General features: G+C 39.9%; 1 pseudogene; it reads right to left on the reverse strand.

The window, feature by feature from the left end:
* Positions 1-11945: 11945 nt before the first annotated feature.
* On the reverse strand, positions 11946-15026 carry LOC141098633 (serine/threonine-protein kinase SBK1-like; annotated as a pseudogene).
* Between the last annotated feature and the right edge of the window lie 1109 nt (positions 15027-16135).

Here is a 16135-nt window from a genome sequence, read left to right on the forward strand (position 1 = left end):
AGCATGACAAATATGCAAAGGAATTTTGAAGCTTATGTAATGAAAAAGGAGGAGATAGCAGCTAGTGTCAGATATTCGTATTGCACATGAGAAAAGGTCAGATTTGCTAGAATGTGATGGCTGTAACAGTGAGACAGATGAGGAAGAAAAGCAAGCCAGACCAATTGTGACTACTAAAACTAGGAGAGAAGTCACACAGCATAGTGGAGATAGGATGAATGCAGGAAACGCAGCTACAGGAGCAGAAGCTTCAATGACCAAGGAAACTAGGAATTATACAGCAGGAGAATTAACAGAATTCACTACCAGATGCAGGCAGGAAAACCTTTGTTAGCATGGATTCACAGATTATGGGATCAGAGAGCCGATACTATAATCTTGAACAGTCTTGAGGCAGTAGGACTTTGTAGTATTTGTATTGATCCTATGGTGCATCTAATAATGAGACGTGCAAGGGACACTACAGAGACTTTCTCTTTGCTGCATTTGTTGAGGGATTCTGTGGCACAAGTGTGTCTCTCCCATGGAATTAATACCACAGACACGATGGGAGTCTCTTGCAGATGGAGTTCAGAGATTGAGAGAAATCGCAGGTATAGGTGGTATAACTCGCAATCCTTTGCTAGATCTGAATGATCATTTTGCTGTTGTTGAGGATTGGAAGGGACCAGATGCTGCAATATTGACAGTATTGATGAAGAATAAGTTCATAGAAGGTGCTCCAGCATCATACAAAGACCCATTGTTCACTAGGTTCACTGCACTTATGGGAAATACCACTAATGTCTACACAGCATGCAATTTAAAAACGTTTTTTATATCTTTATTATTCCTTTGTGTTTTACTGAAGGGGTTATTCCAAATGTTTCCCTTTTTATATAAATATACATATTTATTGGTAATATATATATTTTTTATTTTTTTCTCCTTTTTTATTTGGTCCCTCTATGGGATTTTTACTTTTATCACTTTGATCGCGGATATGCTGCACCAGCATTGCAATACATTATACAATTCCTGTCAGTGCTGCACTGAGAGTAGCCTCGTACACCATGCAACCGGTGTGATCAAAGCAGGCCATCATCATTGGCAAACCTGGATGTCTTCATGATGACCTTGAATTGACGTCGCATTGTTCTGGCCATTGCAATGTCATCCCGGGGTAGCTTTATTTATGGGGATATATATACTAGGGGGATAAATAGTCCTGGCTATGACAGCAGTCGGGGCTTGGCTTTCATCCAACGCAAGTTTCAGATGGCGATTGTGCTGGCATAGCTATTGTAACTGGATGATTGCCATGATGTTAGTTTACTTCATTTTGGGGGAACCTCATCCAGACCAAGATATAAACTCACATCAAACATTGTGTTAATCTGTTTTTGGCATAAATTTCTTGCATAAAATGCAAACTTCATTTCTGTCCCACTATTATATTACAATATATATACAAGATTTTCTATAATCCCAAAAATTTTGTTCCCAATAACCCTGGACCTGAGAACAGCTCCATAGCGCATGTATGTTATCTATCTCCTCACCACACTGGAGAAAACTTGTGTTTTTATAAGAGTAAAACTTGTGGAGATTTCCAGGAGGCAGATTCAAGGAATGGCCGCTTTTTAGCAGAGCTCCCCGCTGGCCTACTCTCCTATGTGACCATCTCCTTGTTTGTGAGTGGAGAAACAGCATTATTCAGTGGGGGGAGCACCTGGACAGGGGGCTCGTCTGTCGGGTCTGCTTTTCCAGGCTCCCCGGGAGGCTCCAGGCGCAGGAGAAGCCATGCAGTGTGGTACCTGCCACGTGCAAGCAGTCAAGACAGAGGGACGTTCGGGCACATGCTCCCCTTGCTCTTTGAAGACAGGGAAGTGGTCCCGAGATAAGTGACCACCTGCCGGGGGGAAAAAAAACAGTGAGGCTCTGAAGATCTGGCCGTTAACGCATCTAGTGACGGAGGCGGTGAGTGCAGTGGCAACAGGGGGAGGGTTAATTATAACAGACACCATCTCCCTGCCACTCTCAATTCTTAGCAGCATCTCTGCATTACACTCTGGCTGTGAGCTGCACTGTTGTAAGTTGCTGATCATCTCCTCAGAGGTGACAAGCAATAAAGCACTCAAGGTTTATCTGGTATGAAATTAACCCCTGAGGCTCCTCTACAGAGCTCAAATAAATTAGCCTGGGAAGTCACAAGGGGAGCATCTTGGAGACCAGACATATTGGGGTGTGTGCACATGCTGCAGATTCTGCTGCGGATCGACAGTGGATTTGGTCCAGTGGATCGGCAGCAGTTTCTGCTGCGGTGTACAGTACCATTATAATCAATGGAAAATGAAAACCGCAATGCACACAGAGTGGAATTTTCTGTGTGGATTTGCTGCAGTTTCAAAACCGCAACATGTCAATTCTTTGTGCGGATTCCACTGCGGTTTGGCAGCTGCTCCATGGCAGGTGTCAAACCGCAGAGGAAACCCGCAGGCTAAACCGCAGATAAACTGCAAGTCTTTGACCTGCGGATTTAGACAAATCTGCATGGAAAATTCCACAGCAGAATCTGCAGCATGTGATCACACCCTTACAAGACTTAAAGGACAGCTGATATTGATATTATTAACCCCTTAGCAGTGGTTTGAGCTGGTGAAGAAATTTATTTGCAACTCAGAGGTTTATATTGGTCCTCTCCGACTTTCAAGGTTTTTAAACCTCTCAATAAAGGTCAACAGCATTAATATTCTACACGCTCCATGTAGGAGTTACATGCTACGTGGCAGATTCTAATGCAACATTCCTTAACGGAGACATTACCGTCTTCTATCTTATTTTCCATTGTCGCTGGGTATGGATAAATTTGTGGGCAAGCAAACTAAAGGAGGCCTTGCCTCTTCTCAATACCAACAAGGCTCCTCCTCGCCTAAATCTACCTCTGATACCAGTAGCAAGACTTCTCATTCAATAGCGGGACACCATCATGGAATGTCTTAAGCCCGAAATGGATGCCAGATTCGCCACTCTTCAAACCTCAATAGACTCTTTTTAATATCACAAGTTAATAGTCAGGGCACTCGCTTGGATGAGGCCGAACAACAGATCTCTGATCTGGAGGACGTTACCAGGGAAATGGCAGAACGTCTAGAGGGAAAAGAGAAAGTTGTCATAGAGCTTCAATCCAAAGTGGACGATCTTGAAGCAATTACTTGAAACTGATAGGAATACCAGAGTCCATGCATGCCTCTGAATTGCTAAAACTAATATCTGAAAGGCTGCCGAAAGCCTTGGAGATTCACCTAACATCGGATTCAATGGGGGGTGGAGAGAGCACATAGAGTAGGCCCGCTGAGGGGAAAAGCCAATGATAGACCCAGACCAGTGATATTCAAGGTCCTTGACTTTGAAGACCAAATTAGCCTACTGACTGCTTACAGGAAGAGTGCGCACCTATCCTACGAAGGGCACAAAGTTCTCTTGTTTCAGGACTACTCGGCCATAGTGATGACCAGATGCAGGGCTTTCAACCTGGTGAGTAAGTTGCTAGCTGACAAAAGCATCAGGTTCGGCCTACAATATCCTGTGATACTGTGCTTTAACCTATCTGGGAAAAGCTGGGTTCTTGATGACCCAGTGAATGCCTTGGAGGTTGTCCGGGAAACTTCCCAGCCACTGTGACAGAGATCCAGAGTGGCTTACTAGGTGACAATGCCATGAATCACATAAGGTGATGTCAACTGACATCTGTTTGTTGCTTTTTGCTGTATTTTTACTTCTGCATCTAATGCTGGGATGCGGACTTAAGGGAATTATTGAATTTGGCACACTCTTACAAATTTTGTGGGAGGGGGAGGTTTTTTGGGGAGGGGGTCTGTGCATTCTATGTCAGGTAATCAACAATCCAGGGATTCTACTGTTAGGTATTGGTTACATCTAATCATATTTCCCACACTGGAGTGGGTTAATGGTAGATATCACGAGGCAAAAAATGTCCGTTGTGACATCTTTTTGGTGTTCCTGGAATGTCAATGGCCTAAATTCCCCAGTCAAAAGGAAAAAAAGTCTTAAATTATCTGCATCGAGAAAATTTTCATATTGTACTTTTGCAGGAGACACTCTGGTTAAAGGGCAATCATTTGGTGTTTTCCAGCAAAAAATTTATGTGCAGAAGCTTCTTTTACTAAAAAATAGAGGGGTGTCTCTATAATGCTAAACAGGAATGTCAGCCATGAAATAGTGGATGTGCTAGAAAATCCTTCAGGGAAGTTTGTCTGTGTTAAGCTGGTCATAGAGAGGACGACCTACAGTGTAATTAATATTTATGCGCCAAATTCATCATAGAATCATAGAATCATAGAATCGTAGAGTTGGAAGGGACCTCCTGGGCCATCTGGTCCAACCCCCTGCTCAAAGCAGGATTCGCTAAATCATCCCAGTCAGATGTCTGTCCAGCCTCTGTTTGAAGACTTCCATTGAAGGAGAACTCACCACTACTCGTGGCAGCCTGTTCCATTCATTGATCACTCTGTCAAAAAGTTTTTTCTAATATCTAATCTGTGTCTCCTCCCATTCAGTTTCATCCCATTGCTTCTAGTCTTTCCTTGTGCAAATGAGAATAAAGTTGATCCTTCTACAATGTGACAGCCCTTTAGATATTTGTAGACAGCTATTAAGTCTCCTCTCAGTCTTCTCTTTTGCAAACTAAACATTCCCAAATCCTGCAACCTTTCCTCATAAGACAGGGTTTGCAGACCGGTCACCATTCTGGTCGCTCTTTTCTGAACTTGCTCCAGTTTTTTTATGTCTTTTTTAAAATGTGGTGCCCAAAACTGGACACAATATTCCAGATGAGGTCTGACCAAAGAGGAGTAGAGGGAAATAATGACTTCACGTGATCTAGACTGTATGCTTCTGTTAATACATCCTAGAATTGCATTTGCCTTTTTTGCTGCTGCATCACACTGTTGACTCATATTCAGTCTGTGATCTATTAGTATACCCAAGTCTTTTTCACATGTGCTGTCACTTAGCCCTATTCCTCCCATTCTATATATGCTTTTTCCATTTTTATTGCCCAGATGTAGTACTTTGCATTTCTCCCTGTTAAAAACCATTCTGTTAGTTGCTGCCCACTTCTCCAGTTTATTTAAATCTTTTTGAATCCTCTCTCTCTCTTCTCTAGTATTAGCTATCCCTCCTAGCTTTGTGTCATCAGCAAATTTAATCCGTTTACCCTCAATTCCTTCATCTAAATCGTTGATAAAGATGTTGAACAATACAGGGCCCAGGACAGAGCCCTGTGGTACCCCACTTGAGACATTCTTCCAACTGGATGTGCAGCCATTTACGACCACTCTTTGGGTCCGATCACTAAGCCAGTTATGAATCCACCTAACAGTTGCCTTGTCCATTCCATACTTAATCATTTTTTCAATAAGGATTGTATGAGAGACTTTGTCAAATGCTTTGCTGAAGTCAAGATATACTATATCTACAGCATTTCCTTGATCCACCCAATCAGTGATACCGTCATAGAAGGAAATTAAGTTAGTCTGACATGACTTATTAGTTACAAACCCATGCTGACTCTGTTTAATCACTTCATTCTTATCCAGGTATTGACATACATGTTGTTTAATAATTTGTTCAAAGATCTTTCCTGGTATAGAAGTCAGACTCACCGGCCTATAGTTACCTGGGTCCACCTTCTTCCCCTTTTTGAAGATAGGAACAACATTTGCTCTTCTCCAGTCTTCTGGCACTTCTCCTGTTCTCCAAGAATTTTCAAAGATTATAGAGAGGGGTTCAAAAATTTCTTCTGCTATCTCCTTCAGTACTCTGGGGTGTAATTCATCTGGACCTGGAGACTTGAATTCATTTAGGCTAGCTAAGTGTTTCCTCACTATCTTTCTGTTTATAGATATCCTGGATTCTTCTATTCCCTTAATAGGACAGTGAATAACAGTTGATGTTACATTTCCTTTCTGAGAGAAAACAGATGCAAAATAGGAATTTAAAAGTTCAGCCTTCTCAACATCCTGTCTTACCATTTCATCATTTTCATCCTGTAAAAATCCTATAGCATCTTTGACTTTTCTTTTACTTTTGACATATCCCCAAAATCCTTTATTATTGCTTTTGACATCTCTTGCAAGCCTCAATTCATTTTCAGCTTTAGCTAATCTGATTTGTGCCCTGCAGGTTCTGCAGACAGCATTATATTCTTTAGATATGCCTCCCTCTTTCCATTTTATAAACATTTTTTTCTTCCTTTTTAGCATGTGCTTAAGTTCTGTGTTCATCCATCCTGGTTTCCTTAACTGCTTCCTATTCTTCCCTCTTTTCGGAATTGTTAACAACTGTGCTTTGAGAATTTCATTTTTCAAGATTTCCCATCCTTCCTGGACATTTTTGTCTTTAAGGATATCCAGCCATTGGATCCCTCCAATTCTCTTTCTGAATCCCTTAAAATCTGCCTTTCTGAAATCTAACCTTGACGTCTGAGTCTTCACAGGTCTTCCGCCTCTAGTTATCCAAAATTCTAAAATAGCATGGTCGCTACCTCCTAGGGTCCCAGCCACTTTTACCTCCTCAACCATTTCCTCCCTGTTTATAAGGATTAGATCCAAGGTAGCAGTTCCCCTTGTTTTCTCCCTTACCTTTTGGAAGATAAAGTTGTCAGCAAGAGAGGATAAGAATTTCCTTGACCTGTTAGTTTTGCCTGAGAGAGATTCCCAACAAATGTCTGGATAGTTGAAATCTCCCATGACAACTGTCATATTTTTTGGAGAACTTGGCCATTTGATGCATAAAGAGTTCATCCATAGCTTCAGCTTGCACAGGCGGCCTGTAGTAAATGCCTACAATGGTGTCCTTTCCATTGTTCTGTCCTTGTATTCTTACCCAAACAGTTTCCACAGAACTCCCAGTCTCTGAAGCTTCAATCTCTGTGCAGATATACGCGTTTCTAACATACAATGCGACACCCCCTCCTCGTTTATCAAGTCTGTTTCTTGCAAATAAGTTGTATCCTTCTAGTCTTGTATTCCAATCATGTGTATCATCCCACCAAGTTTCAGTGATTCCAATGACATCATATTTCTTTTCCTGTGTTAGTAGTTCCAATTCTCCTTGTTTGTTGCCCATGCTTTGTGCATTAGTATAGAAACATTTTAGTTTGTGATTGGTTTCTCTTTCTCCAATATTTGTATTAATTAGATTCTTTCGTCTTTGTTCTTCCTTTCCACTTCTAATAGCAGAGTTCTCAATAGCATTTGTCAGGTGTATGGCTTTTTCTGGTCTTTTGCTTCCCTTCCCATGTTGTTCTAGTTTAAAGCTCTCCTTACAAGTGTAGCAAGGTGACTTCCAAATACATGCTTGCCAGTCTTCGTAAGGTGCACCCCATCTCTAGCAAGTAGTCCATCGTGTAAGTAGTTCACTCCGTGATCCAGAAATCCAAATCGTTGCTGACGGCACCATCGACGTAGCCAGTTGTTCACCTGCAGAATCTTATTCCACCTCCTTGTTCCATGGCCATCCACTGGGAGGATGGAAGAGAAGACCACCTGCGCTCCCAGTTCTTTCACTTTCTTGCCTAAGTCTTCAAAGTCTCTGCAGATGGTTTCCAGGTCGTTTCTTGCAGTGTCATTTGTCCCCACATGTAGTAGCAGGAATGGGTAGTCAGATCTGCTCTTTCGAACTAGTGTGCTAAAATAAATCGGGGGTTGGGACACCTCCCATATGATTGTGGGTGGCGATTTTAATGAGGTGCATGACATTGAGATGGATAGATCTGGCTCTGTCTCCTCATATACCTATGCAAGGGAGACTAATACAATATTTTTTAGATCATCTGGGACTGTTGGATGTTTGGAGAGTGCAACACCCTGTTGAGAGAGATTACTCCCACTATTCACATGTTCGCAATTCCCATGCTAGAATTGATCACTGGTTGCTGAGCCCCCTCAGTCATGCCAATAATCACACATGCATACCAAAATTCTGGACGCACGTATCTCAGATTATGCACCAATATCTTTCAGCCTAAAACTTACTAAACAAATCTATTTTCATATTAAGTGGAGGTTTCCTTCATACCTATATCACTCAGATGATTTAAAAAAATTTATACAATTCTCATGGGATACGTACAAATCTGATAACCAAATACAATGCAAAACACCAATTCTTTTCTAGGATACCTTTAAAGCAGTCTTGAGAGGACAAATAATTGCGTATAGAAGTAATAAAAAAACAGCTGCAGGAACGGACCCTGGCAGCACAAAGGGCCTAAACTTCAGCATATAAAAATTTTAAACTTTTTACCCCTCATGAAAAAACAATATATCGAGGCAAAAGAATTGTCGGATGCACTAGCTCATGAATGGGCAACTTATACTATTGATCTCCAAAAGCAAAAAAAAATTTAAATGGGGCAATTAACTTGGCAAATTAATTGCTTCTCTTACCAGACCATACAGAAAGGTCACAATGATTCACAAAATTTGGACCAAATAGGGCAGAGTATTGACAGAGAATGGGGAGATTGTAGAGGAATTTAGATCATTTTTGGCTCCCTGTATAGAACAGAGAAGAGAGGGGGAAGATATTCTAAACTTTATGCAAACAAAGGAGGCACCTTTACTAACAGAGGAACCTAGGGAAATTCTCAATGCCCTTATATCCCCTTCAGAGGTCATCCAAACAATCGGCTCCTTGAAGCGCTCTAAATCTCCTGGCCCTGATGGGTATAGTAATGAATTTTACTAAAAAATTTGGGAGGAAGTATAGGGACTCATCTTAGTGAAGTCTTTAATCAATTGGTTTGGTTGGGGCAATAGTTTTATTGAAGCAGACATAATAGTGCTCCCCAAACCAGGCAAACATCTAATGTATTTAAAACCTGATCATGTGAACAGTACCTATATGAGCAGGATGCATAAAGATGCTTCCTAATGTGGGCACGCTGTGTAGGATGGCTCTTTATGTGCATGTCACACGAGAGGGGAGGGAATCTCCCAAACCTTGCATGAGCAAGGAACTAATGGATTAAAAACACATGTGACATGCGCAAAAGTGAACTGGTCAGTTGGACTGTGTTCACACCATCCAAAAACTGAAGCACAAAGAAAAAACACAGTATGACAAACGTGTTCACTTTAATCCATTAGCTCCTTCTTACACAAGAGAGGGGCAGAAATCTCCCAAACCTTGCATGAGCAAGGAACTAATGGATTAAAAACACATGCGACATGCACAAAAGTGAACACGTTTGTCATACTGTGTTTTTTTTGTGTTTCAGTCTTTGGATGGTGTGAACACAGTCCAACTGACCTGTTCACTTTTGCGCATGTCACATGTGTTTTTAATCCATTAGTTCCTTGCTCATGAAAGGTTTGGGAGATTCCCGCATCTCTCGTGTAACATGCACATAAAGGGCCGTCCTACACAGCGTGCCCATATTAGGAAGTGTCTTTACGAATCCTGCTCATATAAGTACTGTTCACATGATCAGGTTTTAAATACATTAGATACGACTGCTCCGAGATGGGTGTACCATGATTTTGGTGGAGTGGCTTAGTATATGTTTTTTGCAAAAAATGTATCCACTAAATACCCTGTTTTTGTTGTCATTTTTTACTAGAACTTGCTGTATACTGTTATTTTTTCTATCACAGAGTATTTTTGCACGACTGCATGACTTTCTGGTAATGCTCTTTATACCGATATTGTGATTTTTACACCTGCCAAATAGCTTGCTACTTCAATATTTGTATGTATTTCTCTTCTTGTAATGCTCTTTAATTCAATAAAACATGTTGGGGGGAAAAAAAAGTAAAACTTGTCCTGTCTCTGGAATAAGAAATGTAAATGATCTGCAACAACCAATTCCAAAAGAGTTGAGACAATGTGTAAAGTATACAAGAATGCAATAATTTGGAAACTTTAGAATTGTTTTATTCGCAAACTTATGCAAGACAAAATCTGGCAAAGAGGATCCGAGACAGTGGAGAAGTAAAAAACCTACATGTCACAATCCAGTCCAGAGTTTGTTTTTTGCTATCTTTTCTCTGGACTGGTCATGCGGGGGTTAAATCCCTTCTGCCTCATTTTGGAGCTGGCTGGGCTATTTCAGTCCTCTGCAGCCTGTGGGTCAGTGTCAGCTATAGTGCAAACTTCCAGGCTAGAGCCACTGACTTGTATACATAAGTGATCCTTCTGCGTCTGACGACCTGTACTTGTGTATGACTCGACCTGATCTCTGGACTTTGCCTCTTGTTTTCTGTCTCTGATATCACGCTCACTGACTGGCTTCGACTCTTGCTTGTACCCCGACTACATCTTGTGTCTCATGATTTGGATAACACGTTCCCAGTAGGCTCTGACTTCATGCTTGCCCCTGATGACATGCTTTGCTGTTACCTCTGGTACTTCATATTCTTGTTTGTTGCTGACGTTGGCTTGTCTGACCACTCTTTAATTAACTGTGACACCTGTACTGTTGCTCTGTGTTACTATGCTGTGTGTGTGCAACCTTTTTTTCCTCACCTACACCACCTGGTGAAGGTTGCGCTAATCTGCACTGCAGCAGCACATAACACATCACTCAAGAACGGGACAACAATCCTCTCCCAAAACTGCAGAAGTTCTCTCCTCAGATATCTGATTTCTAAAGAGTGGTGACAAAGGAATGCACAATGGTGGACAAGACCCGGGCACAACAGTTATGACAAGTATATCTTAATTGTTTTGAAATTGGGGTTATATTATGCAATAATCAAAGCTGTGCTGTGGCAGGCAGATAATCAATTTATGGACCAACTTACATATTTAAAACCATTTATATGCCCCAGGGGATCAATGTTATCCTATTTGTTTGATAGTCAGAAGGAAGGTTCCTTGCTAGCCTTCTGCTGTAAATCTCTTTAATAAATCCATGATCGGCCATTACTATCAACAGATTAATGTACTAATTGCAGTTATGTCAGGATATCACAACTTAGTAGGTTTTTTTTTTATCTCCAGCTGCCACCTAGCATTTATCCTGATGATAAATGAATTATGTCCCGGGTCAGGAAGCAGAAAATTTAAATTCCCTTCATTTTCATCAAGTTTATCTTACTGTATGCAAGATCCAATCCATCTTCCAGTCAAATATTATTCCACTTTGATGCAAAAAAGTAAATTGTTTCTATTCTGACTGAGACATTACCCATCTTATAGTCCTGCATCTGAATCACCCGGCACTTTAAGTTATCCAAACTTATCCATTACCGCCAGCCCTCATAAGTATGAAGGGAAAGGTAGATGAGAATAAAGAATGAATTCTAACTATAAATAATCCATGCATGACATTGAATAATTTTCTTAGGGCCATTTTGGGTAATAAAAAGTACTGTACAGGATAAGGGGGAGATGTCAGATCGTGATTAGTTCAGTTCTACTCAACATGGAATGTTTTATTTTTTCCACATTTTATCATTTTTTTTTTTTTTTTTTTTTTTACTAATCTCCTTTTGTTATCAGAGACCATATTTAGCCTAATGTTTCAACGCAGGGATAAAAAAATTGTGCTACAGATAGACACAGATATTTTAAACACAATTCCAAAGCCACAACTTATCTCTGTTAAAGGATGCTAAATATTTAATGAATATTGCAAATAATTAGCTATATACCAGTGGTGTTCCTTTCGCATAAGTTATATTAAAAGGGTTAGACATCCAGTATTGTGGGAAAGTTTAAGGCATGTGCAAAGTAACAAGCTGACAAAAATAGAAGTCTTAATCTTTTATTTTAATCAATTAATAAATTACAAAATGAAGAAAACAAATCTAAATGACATGAATATTTGGTGACCACCCTTTGCCATCATCAGTTATTTTAATTACTTGAACTTGCTCACAGTTTTTGATGGAATTCAGCACGGAGGTTTTCCCAAATATCTTGGAGAACTAACCCCCTCTTCCTCAACTGCCAGGTATGCACCATACTCAGACATTTGGTTTCCAGCGAAAATTAAAGTAATTGAAGATGGAGAGAACTGACTGTCGAGAACAGGGACATTGAGACAGTAGATTGTCAAACATACATATGGCTTCTTTGGACAACAACTTCCAACAAGCAGGTGGTGGAATGCAGTCTGGACATTGTCTCCAGTGGATGTAGACTTGATACATGGAGTCATTTTCTGTTGCTTCGAACCAGGGAAAATATCCAGTTAAAGCAACAAAGAGCAGAACCCCAAAAGCCCAGTAATAGTAGGGCTCAGGAGTAAATATTCTCCCTCTTTCAAGTTGCACAACTCTGGAGACATGTACGGGATAGTATGTGACATGGATGACACAAAGTATCCTGTAGGTTGGGTCAAACCAAAGTCACTCAGCTTTACTTGATAACAATCTTCGTCCATTAGCAACACATTGTCCGGCTTCAGGTCTCTGTGCACCAACCCTCTAGTATGCATGTAGTCTAGAGCTGAAGAGATCTGTCTTGCACACCTCTTCACAGTAGCCTCAGGAATTCCAACCTGCAGAAAAATTATACTTAGATTTATTTGTGCAGTGCCTTATCCAAATCAAATATACCAAACATTTAGGTTGTTGCTATTTTTGGGACAGTGGATTAAATAGTGAATAAAACTTTTGTGATTGCAATGTGGCATCACACAGTGCATTATGGACCTCTCTTCCACCTCTGGAAAGGTTTGCTGTATTCCCAAAACACCCTATACACATCAGATAGCTAACTGGCTACCAGTTACAGGGATATCTAGATTCTCCCCGACTGTTGATGTATACCATTAGCCTATGGTGTTATATAAACAAAGCATTGGTAGATTGGAGGAAATCATATGGAGTCGGCCTTACTTGCCTCACTTTGAATGATATCATGCAAGGTGCCTGCTGCCAACTCTTGACTCAATACATAGTGGTCAATTGAGCGAATAAAGACTGGATAAGTAGTAATAATGTGAGGGTGCTCAGATAAGGTGATTGAAAAAGAAAACTCTGTCAGAAAAGCTTTCAGTAGAGTTCTGTCCTTCCTCACTAATTTTGCAGCCACGGCTTTTCCTAAAAAACAAACAAAGAGTTTATAATAATCTCCCAGATCTCACATAGAAAATTTATATTCAAATACATAATCCCAATCACTGGCATAGGATATCTTTGAGGATTTCAAATCCTAATCTGCAATCTCATGTCATCTCATGCTTACTTGGTCAAAATCTATTTTTCCCAACCTCTTTTTCATACAGTATTTCTATAATCCAACATGGTGTCTGGCATTAATAGTTGGTTGTCCCCCATACACATGCAATACTGATCATTCAACAAGAAATATGGGAGATTTGTATGGTTTTAGTCCTATATGTATGGGGAGTTTATAGCTGATGCTACTAGAATAATCTGGATTTTCCAATGACCTACAGAGAAATCATAGAATCATAGAATCGTAGAGTTGGAAGGGACCTCCTGGGCCATCTGGTCCAACCCCCTGCTCAAAGCAGGATTCGCTAAATCATCCCAGTCAGATGTCTGTCCAGCCTCTGTTTGAAGACTTCCATTGAAGGAGAACTCACCACTTCTCGTGGCAGCCTGTTCCACTCATTGATCACTCTAACTGTCAAAAAGTTTTTTCTAATATCTAATCTGTGTCTCCTCCCATTCAGTTTCATCCCATTGCTTCTAGTCTTTCCTTGTGCAAATGAGAATAAAGTTGATCCTTCTACAATGTGACAGCCCTTTAGATATTTGTAGACAGCTATTAAGTCTCCTCTCAGTCTTCTCTTTTGCAAACTAAACATTCCCAAGTCCTGCAACCTTTCCTCATAAGACAGGGTTTGCAGACCGGTCACCATTCTGGTCGCTCTTTTCTGAACTTGCTCCAGTTTGTTGATGTCTTTTTTAAAATGTGGTGCCCAAAACTGGACACAATATTCCAGATGAGGTCTGACCAAAGAGGAGTAGAGGGAAATAATGACTTCACGTGATCTAGACTGTATGCTTCTGTTAATACATCCTAGAATTGCATTTGCCTTTTTTGCTGCTGCATCACACTGTTGACTCATATTCAGTCTGTGATCTATTAGTATACCCAAGTCTTTTTCACATGTGCTGTCACTTAGCCCTATTCCTCCCATTCTATATATGCTTTTTCCATTTTTATTGCCCAGATGTAGTACTTTGCATTTCTCCCTGTTAAAAACCATTCTGTTAGTTGCTGCCCACTTCTCCAGTTTATTTAAATCTTTTTGAATCCTCTCTCTCTCTTCTCTAGTATTAGCTATCCCTCCTAGCTTTGTGTCATCAGCAAATTTAATCAGTTTACCCTCAATTCCTTCATCTAAATCGTTGATAAAGATGTTGAACAATACAGGGCCCAGGACAGAGCCCTGTGGTACCCCACTTGAGACATTCTTCCAACTGGATGTGCAGCCATTTACGACCACTCTTTGGGTCCGATCACTAAGCCAGTTATGAATCCACCTAACAGTTGCCTTGTCCATTCCATACTTAGTCATTTTTTCAATAAGGATTGTATGAGAGACTTTGTCAAATGCTTTGCTGAAGTCAAGATATACTATATCTACAGCATTTCCTTGATCCACCCAATCAGTGATACCGTCATAGAAGGAAATTAAGTTAGTCTGACATGACTTATTAGTTACAAACCCATGCTGACTCTGTTTAATCACTTCATTCTTATCCAGGTATTGACATACATGTTGTTTAATAATTTGTTCAAAGATCTTTCCTGGTATAGAAGTCAGACTCACCGGCCTATAGTTACCTGGGTCCACCTTCTTCCCCTTTTCTCTATGGCCAGTTAAAATCATTATCACTTTTTTTTATTCAGAATTTGCCACTTTTATTTAAACAATTTAGGTAAATGACCATCTTTCTTTTTTGTCTTGTTCACATACCTGTTGATCTCTTCTGTGCCAGTACAACTTTTCCATATGACCCCTGGCCCAGCTCCTTGATGATGTTGTAGCATTCAGAAATACTCTGAATCTCCAAGACATGGAAGGCGGCCATTGCTGCTTGGAAGTTGATGATTCTTTATGCTAAACAAACTCCCTGTGACTCTGTAGGAAAATATAAGGATTATGATTAATAAAACATCATGTAATGAACATATTCCTGGTTTCTGTGAACATCTATCTTAATTAGGCTACATAACAATTTAGAAACCTATTAAGAAAGACATTGCCTTTCAGGAAAGGATGGTTGACAACCCTTGAAAAAAGGTATATTGGTGAGCATATTGGTTGTCATCAATCTTTCTATGAAGATATTGTATTCAAAGTCAAAATAAGGATAATTCAAAACAGTTCTACAGTAATCCAAAAGTGTTAGCATCTAGAGATATTTTTAGTTATTAAAACATATGAAAACTATAATTTGTCACATTTAATGTTACTAGAAAGGGAAGTAACTGTTTACTGGTCATATCAAAAGAAGACCCCGAACACAATAATTAACACCAATGGATCTACTATAGAAGAGTAGTCTTACCTGGGTTGGGATTTTGGTGATGTTGATGATAAACTGGGTTCTGTCCAAAAAAAGTTGAATGACTTTGCTTTCTTCTGGTTAGGTCTGAGAGGTCCTATCTCCACAAAGAAGTTTTCAGGAATAATTCAACAAGACACATGAATGTCTAACTTTTATAGGGAAGTATCTACTTGAAATTTGTCCATCCTCACACTGGACTTGTGTTTAGAACAAATATGAGTGTTAATGGGTTGAAATGCATAACGACATTTGTCTGTGTGGTGGAAATGAACTATTATGTCTTACAGGTTATGCAAGTAATAAACTAATCAATTTTTTTTGTAGTGTTGCATTTTTTAATCTTTTTGCAAATGGATGTATAGATAGAAACAGCTGGTGAAATAAATCTTAAACTAGTCTTCAATTTTGTAAGTAAATGCATTTTTAAAGGTGCTATTGACATGAAATTCTCACTAGATGTTGGTAACAAACCATCCAATCCACATATGCAAAGATATCAGCCATAGATGTCCATAAGTGAAGTTGTGTAATAATGAGAAATGGCACAGGGTAAAATAGGGTTTGAGAAACCCCTTCTGAGGAAGCCATGCAAAACCAATTTCACAAAGTAATTTCATTTTGTTTTTTTT

The sequence above is a fragment of the Dendrobates tinctorius genome, unplaced genomic scaffold, assembly GCF_039654945.1.
Source record: "Dendrobates tinctorius isolate UK_male_01 unplaced genomic scaffold, ASM3965494v1 ptg000093l, whole genome shotgun sequence".
NCBI classification, from domain to species: domain Eukaryota; kingdom Metazoa; phylum Chordata; class Amphibia; order Anura; family Dendrobatidae; genus Dendrobates; species Dendrobates tinctorius.